This window comes from Centruroides vittatus, unplaced genomic scaffold, assembly GCF_030686945.1.
Source record: "Centruroides vittatus isolate TY-2023 unplaced genomic scaffold, ASM3068694v2 contig_1427, whole genome shotgun sequence".
Classification (NCBI taxonomy): Eukaryota; Metazoa; Arthropoda; class Arachnida; order Scorpiones; family Buthidae; genus Centruroides; species Centruroides vittatus.
Window position 1 is genome coordinate 1,525,009 of NW_027120893.1, and position 19,952 is coordinate 1,544,960.

General features: G+C 30.6%; 1 pseudogene; it reads left to right on the forward strand.

The window, feature by feature from the left end:
• LOC136968300 (uncharacterized) overlaps positions 1–18,687 on the forward strand; it is a 33,668-nt pseudogene extending 14,981 nt beyond the window's left edge.
• Positions 18,688–19,952: the final 1,265 nt, after the last annotated feature.

Here is a 19,952-nt window from a genome sequence, read left to right on the forward strand (position 1 = left end):
ATACTTTCTTCCTTAACGTATACGTATTTGTCGACTACTTTGTTCTTCTGGGCCCATAACCTGTTAAATTTCAAATGAGAAGACGACTGATTGGTAACACTAACAATTATTTTATTCAGACACACATACAGAGTAACGACTGGAGACAAAAGAAAGAGAGCTTCGGAGAGCCCGCCAATTCTTTTATACAGAGCTCGTGCGCCCTCTGGTGGCTCGAGCTTTATAATCCTTAACAATACTATCTGAGTTTGAATTAAATTTCATATAATAAAGTAGAAGTTCATTAATTCATCACTTATGGCACCAAAATGGTAATGTCAGATTACTTGGTGTTTTACTTTTTGCAAAATTCAGTAAGTTACTTGCAATTAAGATGTTGCAGACTTTCTGTACATTTTATACCAGTGCATGCTGCTGTATGTTTCTCATTTGTTTAGACACACTTTAATCACTCTGAAAATGACCAATTTATTCTATTTTTTTGAAACTCCATAATTATTTGAGTAAAGTAGCTATTGATTACTTTGACTAACTGTTGAAAAAATTAAGGTCAATTGTAACCTCAAAAACGTTAATAAACAATTATACTGTACAAAATTAACATTCACAATGATTCTTATGCATATAATTATTTCCCAGACAATGTTTTTCTGCCACTCTTCAGCACATCTTGGTGAAGATTTGTGAAATAATAACATGCCACATTATTATTGACCAATTATAGATTATTAGCTACTTTTCAGAGTGTTTGGTTACTAGTGTGGTCTTACGCCATATCTTTTTTTGTATATTTTATTTGTATATATATATATATTTCCTATTTCCCTTTATTCCTCTACCCTTTGTTTCCTTGTCCCCACTTCTTCTGGAAACTTCTCTCAGTGGGTGGCGATGAACTGGTTATAAGACAAAAGAAACAGATAGCCTGGAGGGGCTAAAAGGGAGATAGACTGGACACTTTTGGCTGAGACATCGAACTGTAAGAACGTGTTTGGTGAGGTCTCTAAGAATTTCACACCAACAGGAGAACAAAGGAGGCAGCAAGCCGAACGTAACAGAATCTAGAGAAGAACTCTAGTAATCTAATACAAAAGCCCTTCTGGAAGTTTATTGAAGGAAACACAAAGGAAGGAGAAAATTCGAACTCTACAGTCATTGAATTTCGTATCGTCCAAGAAGGCCTGAGTTATAGCCACCACCACGAGTTCGCTAGCTAAGTTTGGGTACTCGTTCTTGTCTGGTTCTATCCTATTATCTACACCTTCTTTTTCCCTCTCTAGTATAAATAGTTTTAAGTAATTAGTTATAAGTTTCTTTTTTCGCGTTCCTTTTGTAATGCGTCGTGTACCTCAATTCTTTTGTCGCAAGATCTTAGAATAATGATTCTGCCTGAGTGTCAAAAATTTATGACCTTTGTCTAAGGAGTGTCAGAATACAAACAATAATTCTGTATAAATTAACAAACGTGGGTGAAAAATAAAATAAAGAAGTTTAATTTTCTCTTATCCCCTCGTTGGACTCTCTTTCACCACATGCGTTTTACAACACTAGACAATGTAGATTAATAAGTGCCAGATCAACAATCTTTTAATGTATTTTTAATTTAAATTTTATAAATTTATTGAAAAAGTGATTGCTAAGTATTAAATTCTTCTATACTTGATAATTTTTTTCAAATCTTTACATTAAAAATTAACAGTTTCTGATTATCTATAATTTAAATAAAAAATAAATGCAGTGGGTGATTGGTTAACAAACAAACTGGATACCAAACACTTTCGCAAAGGATTTTTATGTTCAGACAATGAACATACATTCAGATAACAAACCCCTCAGAACAATGCAAAGTAAAATAATAAATACCGATTGGTCTTCCCTTGTTTTCAGACAACAATTCAAAACTTTTTGGAGCGTGGGAGATGTCGACATCGACGCTCAACCCGGTATATACTGATTGGATAGTATTCCTTGGAACTTTGAAACTTTCCCTTGTAATTTCAGTTTTTTATTTTTCTGACAGAAACAATTTTTTTTTAAAAGTATTTGCAAGACTGTTGGGCGGGCACTTGTTAAATTTTGCGTCAGTTTTGATTTTTGAAAGGTGGGAGTATAATAGCAAAGGTAGAGAGTGGCAGAAGATTTCTGATGTTGCTGGGCAGTATGGCTTGAACAGTTCTACAGTAGGCTGCAGTTCAATCTTATCTAAGAAAGATACAGTATAACCAAGAACATTCAAGCAGCTAAAGGAGTAACAAAAATCACATCTGAGAAATAAAGAACATTGAAGAGCTCATAATGGAACCTGAAACTAATCTGACAACAGAAGAATGCCAAGAATTCTTGAATGAAGAACACCAAGAAACTTGGCAAGATATGTTTTCTTCTGAAAAAGAGGAGTAATGCTGATATCTGCTATTAAAGATTTTTAGAATCTTTGAATCTTTAGATTGAAGAAGTGGGAGGATGTCAGAACAACAGTCATTCAAATGGCACCCAAACCAGGTTGAGGATAATAGGCTTGGGGATCTCTACAATTACAATGCTATTAATTACTTCTGAAAAATCCTGAAGAAGAGAGAAAAGCAATTGACATTGGACAGATTCTTTAATCCCCACAAATGGAAAAAACACGACTAATAAAAATGCAAAACTGTGTATATATGTATTTTTATTATTACATATAAATAAACATAATAAGAAAGTACATAATTTTTAGTTTTTGGAGTTAATGAATTAATCAAATTCTCATAAAAACCTATGGTAAATCGATAATCAGTTAACGAACAATTCAGATAGCAAACAAAGTCTTGGAATGGATTATATTCATTAACCGATCACCCACTGTACAAATTTGCAGGCATTGGAAAACAACAAATGCAATCCTAGTAGGATTGAATTTGTTGTTTTCCAATGCCTGCAAATTGAGTTGAGAGAGATTTTATGTTTAATCTAGAGTTTATTTAGTATTTTTTGAAATAGAAGCAATGATATCTGATTTAGTGCTGATTTGGAAACTTGATTCCTTTCAAATTTTGCTTCAGAATGACATAATTCATTTATATGTAGTAACTTTTGAGGTTGTTTAATGTTGCCGACTAGCCATATTCATGTTGGAATTTAGAAACAATTATTGTGTTAAATTGTTTACAGCTCAAGGAGTGTCAACAAAAATTAAATGATGTGTTTGTTTATGCTTGTAAACAGAATTGAATTGCTGCATGCACTTTATAAACACCCAGAATCCAAACTTAAGTCTATGGCAAAGTTTTTCCATGATTTTCCTCAAGGACATGGATCTGATTAGTATTCCAAATAGTTAGTGACATTCACCGAACTGGAATTGACTAAGGCATCAGATCAGGTTAACTGACTGCCTCTAACCAATCTTCTGAGACAGCTGACTGTCAGAAAATATTCAGTTGCAGTTTCAGTGTTTTTCATTTAACCAATTTTATAGAATGCTGGAATTTTTTTTAAGTTAATTACTGAATAATTTCCAATATGGGATAAAACAATTTAATTGAAAAAGATTTTAAATTAGACTAAATATAAATTAATTTATTCTATGACAAAATTACATGATGTTCCATACAAGTAAATTATTAAGATTAATTATTAAGTATTATTAAGATAATACAGTAGAGTGTTAATTATCCGAATCAATTGGGGACTGGGGTTGTTTGGAAAATCAATTTTTCGGATAACCAATTATGTATGAAAAAATACATTATTAATATATTATATTAGTATTAGGGTTTGTCAAACAGGATCCTGGGATTCCAGTTGTTTTTTTAACCCTGGAAATCCTGAATTTCCTAAATTTCCTTTTTTCTTATTTTATGTTAAGGTTGAAGAAATTTTGCAAATAGAAAGTATAATTAACTTATAAACTGTCAGAATACATTTGTATTTATTAATCAGTTGTTTGTGGGGTACTACCATTGGAGAAACCTGTTTTAGTTAAACTGTTGTGCTGTACTCCAGTTGAAGTAAGCATCAATTTTTTTTCATAATTAACTAGGTGGTGGTGATTCAAGCACTGATTAGCTTTTATCTACATAGTCTGTTTCAATGAATAAGATATTTGTTACCACCCAGTATTTTTAAATTTACCCATAAAACTCCTCCTTTCCATGTTGTCTTTGGGAGACTCTTCTTTTGTTCATTTGACAATAAAATCCTCGTTAGCGTGCCTGTTGAGCTCTAATTGGTATATTATAGCTAAATGACTATCCTTTAACGAATAAGCATCGACTTGGGTTTATGGAGTGGAAACTTTCTTGGAAAAAGTTATGCCTTCTCGGAGCTACATTGCCAGCTACAAATGTAAACAAACAACTATAAATTATTATTCTCATCTATTTTTAGCTTGAATTTAATCAATTTTTATGTATATTATGTATCCTATTTAACAAATAAGCATGTTTTTTAAACCATCCAGCCATAAATCTTTCAAAAAACAAAGTACAGTAGAGAGTCGTTAATCCGAACCCCGGTAATCCGAATCTCCAGTTATCTGAATGATTTTCAGTCGGACTGTGTCGTACTGAATTGAACATTTTTGATACTAGATTTACTTCTAAAGTATAATTTTCATGTTTTTATATTCTTCAATATATTTATTTTGTTTGTACAAAATAAAGAAATACTTTTTAACAATACAGTAGCCTCGATTATTATTATAAAAATTTTCGTTAGGCTTAAAATCGACAAAAATTCAACACAAAGCAACATGCAACGAAGAAAAATTCAACACAAAGCGACACGCAACAGAGAAAAATTTGAACATCGGACAGGTTAATATATTTTTTCATACATAATCGGTTATCCGAACAAATCACTAATCCGAACAACCCCAGTCCCGAATTGATTCGGATTAACGACTCTCTACTGTACTTCCAGTTATCGTGGTACTTCCATAATACACAAGAAATACATGTATAGTCAATATAATAAAGTAATAATTGCTGATTATAGTCTACTATTAATACAATAGTGTAAATAATGTATAAATGGAATCAAATACACATCATCAATAATAAAAGTATATTGACCTAGATTTAGAAAAGCCACCACCCCCATGCCAATTGGCGTTATAATTTATAGGCCGTATTATTTCTCTACGTCAATTTAGAAAGCTGCAGTTTTTTTTATTTGTCAGAAAATAGACATATCGAAGTAACATATATAACAAATTAATGGAATATTTATAAAAAAACGAATTTTTTTTTAATATTTTAAAATCTTAAATTTTATTAATTTTTTTAAATGTACATAATATTCTGTAGTTAACAATCATAAAGTGTAATATGTATGTGATAGAAAACCGAAAACAGATTATATCTACGACAATTTTTAAGCAAGATATCGCAAATTGAAAAACCACTTTAAAAACCACAAAACGTCTATGCAACAGCAATTTTGTTTCAGGTTATTGAGACTAACAGCTGACAGGTTAATTTTAAAACTACTTATTAGTTTAAATTTTTGCTCATTGTGGAATGTCACAAATGGTCAATAATCAATACATAGCTTATTTATGGCAGGACTCTGAAAATTATTTACTTGTCAGAACCTGTAATATTTAGAATAATTGTGCTTATGCTGTCTTAATTTTTAACCATGCCCAGTGGCTTCAATAACTGCATAATGCCAGGATGTGCAAATTGAGCATGGATACAAACAAGTGCGAAGTGTGCAAGTATGAAGTTTTCTTCATAAATCTGATTATTAAAGCCAAACGAATTGCCGAATTATCGGGTTATAAGGTTGATGCCGCTATTAAAGTAGCCAAGGTAGACAAATCAAGAATACCAGAGAGCAAAAGAAGTACGGCAATCTTGAAAATGAATTAGAAATCTTCCAGGCTACAGGTGAAAAAACATATAACATGTCTTCTCTTGAATGCATTAAACAACTCCACTCACATCATTTGATTTGGAAAAGGCATTCTTGGTAGCAGGACTTTTCATTACTAAAATAAGAATCAGATTGAGTGATCAGTCCATCTTTGCTTTTTAAAATCTTATTATAAAAATTTACAATAATATTTTGTATTATGTTTTACTTAAAAAACAAAAGTTACCTTTTAAGTTAGAAGTTTGATCTAAGTAAGTTCATTTTTTTTTTAAATTTTCAACTGAATTCAAAGCATTTTTTTGTTGTTATTGTTGTATGCAGTTTCCAGCAAACTTTAATAAGTTTTTTCTATTTGTGAAAATTTCTACATAATTCAAAGGTAATTTTTAATATATATCTTACATAGCATTATTAATATGATTTTGGAGGTTGCAGAATGTATTAAATTACTTTAAAAAATGAAAAATAATTATATCATTTGATTTCATGATATTTTGTATATCCTAAAAATAATTCATTCTATCCTGGGATCCCGGGAAACAGTTCACTTTTATTCCGGAATCCTGGGACAAGCAAAAGATCGGGAAATGAGAAACCCTAATTAGTATATCCCATGTAATTAGTATATTAGTATATCCCAATAATAGTATAATATATCCCATATTGAAATTTTTCTCCATTGCATGTCACTTTGTGTTGAATTTTCGTCGATGTTAAGCCTAACGAAAATTTTTATAATAATAATCATGGCTATTGTATCATTAAAAATTATTTCTTTATTTTGTACAAACAAAATAAATATATTGAAAAATATAAAAAAAATTATACTTTAGAAGTTAATCTAGTATCAAAAATGTTTGATTCAGCATGACAGACGTCCCGACACAGTCCAACTGGAAAGCTTTTGGTTAATTGACGTTTTAGCTTATCGGCATTTGGATAATCAATGCTCTACTGTAGTTGTAGCACTGAACAAGGCAGCAAATCCAATTGTCAGTTCATTGATATTTGCTATGCTTATGCATTCTTTGCATGCCATCTATTAAGATGTTAGAATTTTGTGTGTTAAGGTGTTAGAAATTTGTGCAGATAACTGGTTTATTATTTCTTCTACTGCAGTTGAAATTGTACAGTACAGGTGATTGTCATTTTACTTTACTGGATCAGAATACCACCATCTGTAATGTGACCTTTGACACTTAACTGTAACATGCTGATGTGTTTTGGTAGAGAAGTGAGAGTTGGTAGTCAGTTTGTGTCGTGAATTGTTCTATCTTAGGTGGCCAACAAGTTCATTGTGATCAAATGGTCAGTGTATCACTTTTGGTTGATTGCATAAAGTATGGCCTGTGAAAATGTGGAAAACATGGTGTAATTTTGATAGGAGTATTAAATCCACATTTTTCATGGAAAATTCTTTTAACTATTTGCTATGAATTTGTAACATTCCATAAAATAACATACAGATGGATACAAAGAAGTGCTCTTTGTGTCAAATATTGTTGCTAGGTTATGTTATTTTAGTAATTATTTTGTTGTACCTTAAACAATTTCAGATAACTGTAAAATGAGTGAGCCAAAGAGGAGCAAAATTTATGATTTGGGCAACAAAAAATGAACAAAATTTTTGATGGTGTCACTTAATTTCTTTCATGTATTTACCAAAATGAGATGATCTGGAATGCTAATTACTGTGCAACAAATAAATCAATGAATATATGTTGCTTGAATTCAAACATATTCAAGTGCAACAAGCAAATGTATTCAACACTCCTATTCATATTTTCTGAAAACTTATTTATCTCTGTAATTCAAGAGTAAAAAAGAATAATAATTTACTTTGAATACTGACAAGAATCCAAAATTGCAAACAAATTTTAAATTTATCTAAGATTTATATATTGTTAGTCTTTGTGTCAACATTAATCACATAAATCAAATCAAGTGTTATAAAATTATCTGATTTTCTAAAGAAACAATGAGTAACTGAAACCACAACTGAAAATTTTGGATGATCAATTGTTCTAAGTCAGTTTTCCTGGTGGTCACAATTCATGTACTTAGACTTGATGTCCATACCAAATTTGATGAGACTGGTCATGCAGTTTCAGAGAAGTTTATTTAAATCGAATGACATTTGAATGTAAGGAAATGAGCTTGCTCACTCAGCTAAATAATGAAATTTAAATATACAGTGAACTCCTGTATGATGTTCCCCTATAATGTGAATTTGTATAGCGTGGCATAGTTTAAATTTGCATAAAATCTCCTTATAATGCATGTCTCTTATAACACGATTTCCTATACCTACATTGTACGAGTCAGCTTTACTAGTTTTTTCATTATTTTTGTGTATTTTTTTTTTTTTGTAACAAAATACAGAAACTGAAGGAATGTCAAAAAATAATTTGCACCTTAGAAATCAAGTCCAGCAAAAAGTATAATGAAACAGAAACATTTTCAACCTAATTTGATAAATCTTCATCAGTTGAGTATTCCAAAATACTAAATACTGAACCTGTTACCGGTGAACGTAGACATTTAAATAAAAAACCGAATCTAAAAACACAGATTCGGTTTTTTATTTAAATGTCTACGTTCCTTTTTTCGAAGTGTTTCATCGGAATTTTTTTTTTTTCCTCTCTACCTGAAGAAGGGCTATTTGGAAAGCTCGAAAACGTTTGTGGAAAGAAGATTTTTTCACGCAAATTACACCGGTAACAGGTTCAGTATTTAGTATTTCATCCCCGGTGTCAGAGTGAAGTGTAACTTTAATTCCAAAATACAGTGGCGTAGTGAGGGGGTGTATAATGCACCGGGCGCCCCTCTGCGAGTGGTGCCAAAATGGTCTCCAAGACAAACTATATGTGTTTCTGGAGGGGGAGAGGGGTGCCAGTAAAGTGTCGGGTGCCAGTTATGTTTGCAATGCCACTGCCAAAATAGAACATATTTGAATAAAAAGATAATTCAGTAAATATCTGTAGAATAGAACAAAATATAAAATTTAAATACAACGGAAATAAAATAAATATAAATTAACTGAATTAAATAACAAAATAAAATAAGAAATTTTTTATTCCTTTCTTTTCATTTATACTGCATATTTACACAATATTTTAGAAATTATTATTTTCAAATTTATAAATAATAATGTTTCAGAATGGTAAATTATTCTCTATACAAAAAATAATAATTAATATATATATATATACATTATGTTTTATAGGAACAGTTCTAGTTACAAAATGTCCTTGTATACATCCTGGTGATGTAAGAAAGTTTAATGCTGTTGATGTACCGAAGTTACATCACATTAAAGACTGCATTGTGTTTCCAAGCAAAGGAAAAAGACCGCATCCAGATGAAATGGCAGGTAAAATTGTCATCATTATTATTTTGGTGGTATTGGTGGAATGTATCTTACTTGGCTTATGTACCAGTGTTTAATGCTGGAATCAGGGTATAACTTATAGAACAAGCTGTTATGTTTGTGCTATTTGTGTATTTGTATTTAAGAATTTCCTGACTATGTGATGTGTTTAGTATGGCAGCTTTCTGTAATGTGATAAATTTCTTCATAATCATGTTTATTATATACTGTATAAAGTGATTCTTGATTTGAAGAACTGAAATATAGTTTAACCCATTTATAACATCATCCATGGGACCGGCAATCTTTTGACGTTATAACCGAGCGTCATTATCTGCGGGGTCATAACTTCAGTCTGATAAAACGTACCAAGTGTGTTTAAGGATCTATTATAAACTCCATTCTAATTTTACATTGTATGTTTTACCATAAAATTATTTCTTAATGATGTATTTTTAATGTTTCCGAACTAAATAATACTTATTAAATTGAAATTCAACTTTTACAAACTACTATGAATATTATAGAAGACCGTTTTACTATAAATTACTACGTCTTACTCTAAAATGTTGATTTCACAAAAAGTAGGTCAGACAAGGACTGTTAGACTGATGATGTAGGCTGTTGCTTTTCGAAGTTGCACCAGAGCTCTCGCGATAGCGTGATTTACAGAAGTCACGCCTACTTTCTTTCTGACTCGAGCCAATTAGGAATATTAATTTTTTTAACCAATCAGATGATGGCGGGAGGTTTAAATTCGATTTATGTCGATAGATGGCCGTCTAAAATTTCATATTTATTTTAATTTCTCTCTTTTATTGTAATTTCTCGACAACTAAAGGATATTCCAAAACAAAGTTGGAGAATCCAACTACTTGTGAAAATTCTACGACTTCAAGAAATAGTCCAGGTATTTTATATGAATTTTTTGCGGATATATACGTCGCTCACCACTGCCACATGATCGCCCTTGACGTGAGGTTAATGGTAATACAGTATACTGTATCTATTATGATAGTAATAATTTATTATCGTATGTATAAAAATGCAAACTACATGTTTAAATAAACTTTATTTACATCGATGTAAGTAAAAATTTCAAAAATTGCATTTTATAAGAAATTTTTATTTGTCTTAAGTTTCAATAATGGCGGAACTTCCGGTTTTGAGAACAATGTCGAATCAAAAGGCAACAAAAGGTTAAATTAATGTATGCCGATTAAAAATAATTCAATTATTTCTTTATAAACTATTTGATATAATATGTTATATTAAAAATAATAGAATATTTAACAATTTAGCATAAAGTAATTTAAAAATGAGCACGTAGTAACCGATCATCACATCGTTTAAAAGTGGCGAATTTCACCCCACCGAAGTCAGGTGGAAAGAGCACCACCCACAGTCATTCTAGGAAAGTGAACTCTGACCCTAGGACTGAACATGTAGTATATTTTTTGTTAAATAAAATTTGGGAGTGCTTCAAATATGAAGTTAAAACAGGGTTTTATGTCGTTACAAGTGAGTTTTTTAACATTATCTAGTATAATAAAATCGTGGGACCGATAAAAATTTGACATTATATTAGGGTTGTCGTTATATCCGATGACGTTATAATCGGGTTAAACTGTATTACATTTTTTAGAAATGTTACTTAACTTCTTGCAGTTAGGCTATTGCTGTATAACATACAAATGTAGTTTTGAACTGAATGAAAACAGTCCTCTATTGATCAAATTATCAATTCTTTTAGTTTTATAAACTTCAACTGTAAATATTGTGTTATTATATCTTGTCTTTCAATGGTATTGTTGATTAAAACAAAATAACACATCAAAAGCACACCGCGATAAATAAGACTTACGTCCACAACAAACCAAAATGGTGCATAACTCATCTATACAGCTTTCACTAACGTTTTTGAACCAACAGTTCTTCTTCAGGTGAAAAAATGGACAAAAGAAATAAAATTCAATGGAACAGTTCTTTTTGAAAGGGTTTTGAAATGGAATTCGGAGGAAACCTGTGCAAGTGTCGTCATCATTTGGGCATGCACCTTCGTCAGAAGTAGAAAATTCTGTCTTGTCATCCATCATATATAAGAGTTTGCCATGCTACTGATAAGGATAACTCATCTTTACTGTTAATACACACCCTGGGCTGTTTGTGTATATAAATTGTTTCCATCCAGTGCAAATGGTGTGGCTGGTGCGTGGTGTGGATGACCTTGGCCTCCTTAAATAATTGCCGTATACTCGGATCTGTGGTGTAATGTGCCAAAGCGGTTGTAAATCTCTTGTGGAGGATTTACAACCGCTCTCTGTAAATCTCTGCTTTATGCTCTTTAAGCCTCACTTCCAAAGATTGTTTTGTGGAGCCGACATATATTAAATCTTTATCACACCTGTGATCCCTAATAGGGATGGTGTATACCCCAGATAGCATGTCTTGTTGGGGAGTATCTTTTGCATTACGGATCAGCTGAAAAACACAAGGACAGCTTCTAAATGTGATGGTGACTTGTCTCTTCTTAGTGTTGTTGATTGATTGATTAAAATGATTCCTGTGATGACAAATTTTTATTAAACATATTCTCTCTAGTATAAAATGCTTGTTGTTTGGATAACTATGTTAAATTTTCAATTGGCTATTAATATGCCTCAAAACTAAACTTATCATAATAGCCATAAATGACTTTAAGATGACTGTTTTATCATTTCAATTTTATTGACTCCAATATGCATTTTAGACATATATATTCATCCTTCTTCAGTTGGGTACAATATTATATAATATTTAGTTAACAGCTAAAATTCCACATCCATTTTTTAAAATAAAATATAAATAAAATCAGAACTATTATTTTCCACAATTCCTGAATGTGAAAAACATTTGGATGCATTGGAAACTGTAAAACTGTTCAAATATATTCTCTCTGTCTATTATTATTAAAATTAAGTCTTAAATTTCCGTAATATATATTTTTAAAATTGAAAGTTTTATTTTTTATTCTTATATTTATTTATTTTATTTATATCTTCTCCTCCTCTTCTTGTATTATTAGTCTCATTTTCTGTGAAATCACTGTTTTTCCCTGATTTGGCTGTATTTTATGAATGAGTGAACTTTAGATAAAGAGGGAAAGTTACCAACAAAGACTCTGGTCTGGCAAGAGCCTTTTTCCTAGGAGTTAGACATTTGGTATTGTGATATTTAAGAAAGGGTTTCGTTAACTGATGAGAGCAAAACACTCAAAAAAAAAAAAAAAAAAAAAAAATGCAAGGTAGAAGATAGAAAAAAGAACTTGATTCGAGTGATAAAAAAGTACAAGTACAAAGGTATTCCAGCTCTAGGAGTTGTTGACTAACAGTCACCCCAAATCTGGTTGTTGATAGAATAATTACAAAATTTATCATGATTAGTACAAAAGAAACTGATAATATTAATTACAACAAAATTTTCCTTAATACTAATTTATACTTAAAAGGAAATAGAAAGTAGGAGCAAGAACTAGCAAAGATGGTGGATAGGATAGGAAAGGTATCTGGTAATATTTGGATAGTGTAAATGTTCAGTTACCATGAGGGGCTATGTGGAAGTTTCTTAAACACAAAATTCGTGCTTGTCTTCCTTTCCTGAGAGTTTTTTCTTGTATATTTGATCCCAGTAGTCTGTCGCATGTTCAAATCCATCAAGATGACTGCTGGCTCTAACATACTAACTTTAGACTGGGAATTTTGAAGTTTTGACGTTACCCGTCTACTCGGGCACCATATACTTTTTTTTTTTTTATTAATCAAATACAAGTGATATGTACATATCCAGTACCACTTAGCACAACTGGGTTGTAAACTACATACAGTTATCATTATACAAAAAAGATGTTAAATGTGCATAACAGTAAATGAATGGTATGGGCGAGAGTGGACTCTGCCATTATTCGCAATGCATGAGACTTAACACAATAAAGGGGTGGGTAGTTTCCCAGACAACCAACAATATTCAGTATAATTTTTTCAAGTCCATTTGAAATATAAGTCAATAAGAGTTTTGAAGGACATAGATTTCTTTGTCTTGCAGGAGAAGGCTTTTATTGTATGGCCAATCTATATGTTTGCCTAAAATTTGCTGTAAATCATTCCTTTCTTTTTCAACTATAGGGCATTCGAACAGGTAGTGGTCGCTTCTATCGGTTTTGTCACAAATAGAACACTTATCACTATCAGTAATTTTGAACCTGTGTAAGTAGCTTTGAAAGCAGCCATGGTTTGTTATAAATTGGGATGTATTACGATTTTGAGCCAATTCATCTTGAAGATACTTTTAATTTCTGGTAAGTATGAATAAGTTGTTTCATTGTGGAAGTTGTCCCAATACATTTGCCATTCTTTTAAAATATAGTTTTCTATAGCATTGTATCCTGTCACAGGTGGTAATTTGCTGTATATTATGGTGTTTTCTTGGTTATTGGCTGCCTTCTTTGCTAATTTGTCAGTTCTTTCGTTGCCAATTAAGGGAGAAAGCGACATTTGAATTTTGTAGCATAGTATTAATATTATTTGTAATCGGGTGAGTATCCTTGTTCTGAATTATGTAAATAGATGTTAATGTTATGATGTGGTATTTAGAAATAGTCTTCCACTGCAGTGGCAATCAGGCAATGGCAATGCAGTGGGCACCATATACTGTCATCTTTCCTTTCGTTGTCCTCTCTCTTTGAGCCTTAGCCCAAAAGTGACCTTCCTTCACTTCATAGGCCCTCAAGGTAAACCTTGCCTATAATATGTTGGTAAATTCTAGGAAGTGGCCCTCACCTCCAAAGAAAGAATTAAGATTAGAAAGTTCTAGAAGGTAGAAAAGAATTCCCTGAAAAGAAGAGCAGGGAAAATTGTCTGAAGGACGAAAGCATACAATATGGCATTTCAATCAGAGTAAAATCCAGATCTCTCATTACATTTAATTCAGATAATCTGACAAGAACCGATGTGTTCAGCAAGGACTGTTTGTTTTTGCCTTCAATTATGTTGACATACACAACTTTTCTAAATATAAGATAGCAAGATAATTTCTCCTTATTTTCTTAAATAAACTCCTCATTTAATTATTTCAGATTTTGTATTCAAAATACGTAAAGTTAAGTCTAGCAAGAGTCTTAAGTGTTTGCATTTACATGTCTCAATTTCTAAAATATAGTTTATACAAAACGGTTTGCTAACTAAAAATTACAAAATTATAAGATGATTTCAATGTTATAAAAATAAGTTTTAAATTTCAATTTTGCAATTAGAAAGTTAGATATGTTAAAATGTCAAATTTTTTGGTACTAGAGTTGATTTAATATTCAAATTTTTTGTTGTTTTTTCATCTGTTTAAAACAGTTTTTAATTAAATTTATTTTTTAAAAGGTTCCGATTTAGATGGAGATGAGTACGTAGTCATTTGGATGCCAGAATTAATATTTTCTCGAGAAAATGTTAAAACCCATGAATTTTCCTATAAAGAAAAAGGATGAATTTAAATCGTCTATAAAAGTGAGTATTTTAAAATGACTAGTATGGTTAAATTATGCTGAATGACTTTGTTATAAATGAAATTCTCACACTCCTGAAAATAGTAGCTAACCTAGAATTTTAGAGAGGATCTAATAACATAGCAGTAATCTTTTTGGTATAGCTTCCATTAACATTTATTACATACCCTGATTTGATTTTATTCCTTATTTAGACTCATCTCAGTTCTTATGGATTCATATGATTGATGACATTGTTCAAAATAATTCTACAAATTCTTAAAGACAGTATCCATTATGTTGAAAACTAAATCTCTGTGAGAAGCCAGGGGTTACAGAATGCACTGTTGACCTCTTTGATCGGCATCGGATTGGCGAGATCTGTTCACTTTGGCAGTGGATGGCTTTATCTATATATTGTCGTAAGGATTGCAAGCTCCCTTCAACATCAGGTCCTGACACCAGTTAGGATAGTTTAATGTGCATCCTAACTCACAAATATTCTGATATATTCAGCTAAACTTAGGTTCAATTAAGAGGGTGCTCCATAGTTTGAGTGGGAGGGTTAGCAAGGTCAGCAATACACAAGTAAGAACAGCCATCATAAAAATTCAACAAGAGTTTAATATAAAGTAAAATGATTTCAATGATTACAAGTGAATCCGAATACTAAGGGAAACCTTGATTAAAGGCTAGCGTTACTATTACTGCATTCTGCAGTCCGTTTCTCTTACACATTAACAGATTTCATTCAAACTCTCTCTCTTGGTCTGTTAATCATCCTACCTCTTTCTAATGGTCAGTAGTGGTTATGTGGCAAAGGTTCAGGGAGACAAGAAATGTTCTGTCCGGTAATCAACACGGTAACAAGGCACAAGGTTAAAAAAGGAGTTCTTGGAGAATGATTGCCCCGAAGATCAGGTGCAAGGCCATTATATCCCATCAGGGGATATAATGGCCGTGCACCCGATAATGTGGGAATTTGGTCAGGTGATCTTATGTTTTGTAGTGATGAATGTGTCATCGCTGGGCTGGCTAGGATGGTGAGATTATGTTTAGTTCACGTTATAGTTCGGGCAGATGGTTTACTATTTCTTTTCGATTGTTGTTATATTAGCACCATGAAATTGTTTACTTATTGACGTTTCCATATAATAACAATTAGTTGCTATAATTTTTTTTCCAAAACCTTCCCCAGGTTGATGAGAGGAGGGAAGGGGCTTGATGCTTCAAAAACAGATGTTGATAGTTTAACTATCAACATCTGTTTAGTTAAACTATCAACATCCATCTGTTAGTTTAACTATCAACATCCATCTGTTAGTTTAACTAATTCTGTGAGAAATGGAATAAAGAAAAGTTTCTTATAACCCGTCTTTTTGCTAAAAATCATGAAAAACAATTTTCCAAATCTTGCATCTCATTTATTGAAATGATTTATTGATCAGATGATTGGACAGCTATCAATATATAACAATATTAACATGATTCATTACTCCTAATGATGGATATGTATGATACTTATTAATGAAAGATTTCTTTTAGATTATTAATGAAAGATTGATGCAGCTCTTTCTGTCTATGATAATAAACTTAGATTTCTTTTAATTAAGATCATGAATAAATCTTGTAATACAATTTGCATTTTGGGCACAGTATCAACAACCTTGATCTTAAATTATTTCCAGAAACCACAACATCAATTATGCATAAAACCTGGTTATACATGCAAAGAAAAAAGTATTCCTGTGCTTTTTGCTATAACAAATTGTCTGTACAGTATACTCTTGTCACAATTTTTATTGATGCAAAAGTCCATTTTAGTGTAATTTGTAACAATGCTTTAATGACATAAATTCTTATGATCATATTTGCATTAAATTATATGCACTAAATGCAAACTTGACTTCAACCATGTGTTCATTTGTTTTAAATATTTATAATGCACAACAATATAACTGATAAATTTTAAAAATAAAACTACACTCAAACTTATAGAATAAATTTTTTATAGAATTTTTAAATTTTAAATAATATAATAAAAACTGAAGTCAAAGACATAGTCAGAACAAAACACATTTATTAAAACTTTGGAAAATATCAAACAGAGAGTGTTCTTTGAAAAGTTGTGGAACAAAGTGACTGTGAACACTACCCCACTAACAACTGTTCAAATATAAGTATTCTCCTGTTGGACAAAGGTCTGATGACAAAAAAATCTGATGATTTTTAATTTATAATTTCAGCATTCAATTATGACTCATATTGTATAATTGAAACTGAATATGAAATTATATAGAATTATATTTTAACTTTTTTCTTATTATATTTAGAATTTAATGCGAACATGTGAGAAATTTTACATTCATTTTATTTGATATTGTAATGTAATTTTTAATTTGAATATTGTAATTTTTTAGGTACAGGATATGGTAAATTTTCTTTTGCAATATATTGAAAAAGACAGCATTGGAATTATGGGAAATGCACATTTAGCCTGGGCAGATAAAGAAGGCATATTTTCAAAACACTGTATTAATATCGCATCAAAGTATCCATACACTTTGGATTTTGCCAAGACTGGTAATCTTGCTTATTTAAATAAAGAAGAGAGACCAAAGAAATATCCCGATTTTATGGAAAAAGGAAGCTTAAACATTTCTTATCGATCGGATAAAATCTTGGGCCATCTTTTCCGCCATTCTAGAAACCTAGAATGTGCGATTAAACATTCGGCTAAGATGGATTCCACAATAGAAATAGACAAATTATTAGAATATCCTGGATGGAGACATTATGAAGATTCTGCTTTGGCAGATAAAAAGCACTATGAGAATAAGTTAAGCAAACTATTACAAATGTATAATATTAAAAGTGAAGCTGAAATTTTTTCTGGACATATTCAGCATATAAGCAAATATGATCAAATGAAAAATGACAATAAAAATGTCATTCTAATAGTCGAAAAAATTCTGCAGGTTTTGCAAGAAAAATTTCAAAAGAAGTTTTTTGACGATCTAGAAAAAGACGGAAATTATAACAAAGAAGAACTATATCAAAAAGCATCTGCATGGTATATGATAACATATACTCAATCGGATATTTCTTTCTGGAGTTTTCCTTGGTGTATTGCATCTCTTTTAGCAGAAATGAGACAAGAAAATTGCAGACTTTTAGGTAAGTGTCATTTAAAATATTCTCTTGAGACACAAATTAATACAGCAATAGAAAATTGTCTAACATCTATAAATATCAACATGGAAAATTCACAGTTATGCCAAAATCAAAAAATTGCTTTTAATATATTATGGAATTTGTTTTCAAATTTTTCATACGAGTGTCTTTCAGTTTATAATGTAAAAGATCATATCGATTGCTTATTTAAGATATATTCAATATATAAAAGTGAAAGTGGTCATTCGCTAAGCGACGGTTATAAATATTCTCCCGCATTTTGGATCTTAAAATTTTTGAAATTTTGTGTTACATTCAATGTAAATGAAAGAAATGAAGAAATGTGTAAATTTGATAACTGTATCAGAGGAAAAAATAGTTCACTAAATTATTTGGCATTGACTTTTTATACATTATTAAGTGTTACAAGGACTCCTTCATATTTAATGTCAAATGGTTCTGATTACGGAAATTTTGAGAAGTTTGAAAGTGAACTTATTTTGATAAATATTGAAAATGTTAAACTTCAGAATTTGTTAAAAGATAAATGGGATAAAGTTAAAAGCATTTTGATAAAACACACCGGTGTCAAAGATATTCATGTTCGATCATTAAGTGTTACCTCGAATTACAAAGGCTTATCTTTGCTAATCAGTTCTGTTGGAAAAATGTGGAATTGTTGGAAGTTGGAAGAATTACTTTTGAGACCAGATCTTCAATTAATTCTTGAAAAATTAACATTAGAAAGATGTTTATAAACTGTAAGTATACAATTTATTTGTTTTTTCTTCATTATTTAAAATATTGCAATGTTATTAATGAATGAATTTAATGTTTTATGAATTGTGTAAAATAGTTGTGTGTTCTTTTCTCAAAAAGACATTTGCATTTCTTTCAATGTTTAATTGGTAGTTCTTTTTTCTTATATTTTTGAAAATAATTATATAATCAATACAATTACTCCAAATATCAAACAGCCTTTATCGGACTATTGAAGCAAAATAATTATTAAATAATTTGGCAAGAGGTAGGAAATTAGGACACCATCAGTTGTTAATGAGAATACAGATTTTGTTAAACAAACATTTATCAAAAATGAAAAATTTAATTTGCTTTGGTAATTTCAATTAATAACATTATATTAATTTTGAAAATATTTATAATCTATAACTTCACTAAAAGGCTAAATTATAAGAATGAATTTAAAACTTTGTTTATTTTTGGCAAGATTTTTATATTATTAGAGATTGGCTAGACATAATTGATCTATATATTTTAATCTATGTTTAAAAATTCATTTTTGTTTTGAAATATAGCACCATCTAATTACCAAATAAATATGCAAAGTATGAAAGTAAGTGCATTACAAGAACTTTTCCTTTACTTTGAAATCAATTCAGAATTTGTTATACAGGGTATCTCAAAAGTCACTATCTATTTTGAAAAGTAATTTGAATTACAAAAAATTGGTTTAAACATGAGAAATATTTCTATTTCAAAATATATGCCAAAAAAAGTTAGTGCTTCACATGACAGCCATCGGTCTAGAGCTCAAAGTGACAAGTAGCTTCCTGGAACACAATTTTCAACATAACAACTCATAACCTTGTCTGTTCATCCTTTTTTATACAACTTCCTCTCAAAAGGCTTGAAATGAGAGAAAATTCATCTTGTATGTTACTACAAACACTTATTCTTCCATGTTCGTCGTCAGTGATACGAGTCTGAATGGAAAATGTAAGAAATTATACAACATTGACATAAACCAATTAACATTTTGTAAATATACAAATCTTTTTGAGAGCATAGCATTTTAAAAAAAGTCTAATTTCATGAAAATAACAGATAATGACTTTTGAAATAACCTGTGTTTGAAAAATGAGCATTTGTATCCTTGGAAATATTTCATTTAAGATTACATATTACAATTTTTCTAGATCCTTTACTAACTTTTAAAAGTTTGTTTTGCAAAATGAAAAGTGCACTTTTAGGTAGTCTGTCGACTGGCAGTCCAATATTGGCATCTTGAGGTAACAAAAC